Raw genomic sequence first — 282 nt, forward strand, 5'->3', positions numbered from 1 at the left:
CAAATCTGCCTTCTCCCCTTGCCGAGCCTCCTCAGTGTGTGCTAGAAAGAACTGTCTTTCTGCACCCACTCAACAGAGCATTGTGTGGTGTGGCGGTGGCAGAGGTGGCAGAAGCTGGTGTCAACCTGGCTTTAGGCACAGGTGAGCTGCACTTAACCAATGGCAGAGCAGTGACATGAGTGGTGCCCCTCTTCCTCTGGGGAGCCAGAGCAAGAACTGCCATGGAGGCGGGGAGGAACCTTCCCCCCCAGAACCACGGCCAGCCTGACCTGGGAGAGCTCT

The 282-nt window shown here is 58.5% G+C and overlaps 1 protein-coding gene across 1 annotated transcript in view; it reads left to right on the plus strand.

Annotated features, from left to right (window-relative positions):
• Window positions 1–282, plus strand: part of LOC104489406 (V-set and immunoglobulin domain-containing protein 4-like) — a gene marked incomplete at its 3' end in the record, with an annotated part of 4,544 nt that overhangs the window by 3,387 nt on the left and 875 nt on the right. The gene's annotated exons all lie outside the window — the stretch shown is intronic.

The sequence above is a fragment of the Buceros rhinoceros genome, unplaced genomic scaffold, assembly GCF_000710305.1.
Source record: "Buceros rhinoceros silvestris isolate BGI_N320 unplaced genomic scaffold, ASM71030v1 scaffold17402, whole genome shotgun sequence".
Lineage (NCBI taxonomy): Eukaryota > Metazoa > Chordata > Aves > Bucerotiformes > Bucerotidae > Buceros > Buceros rhinoceros.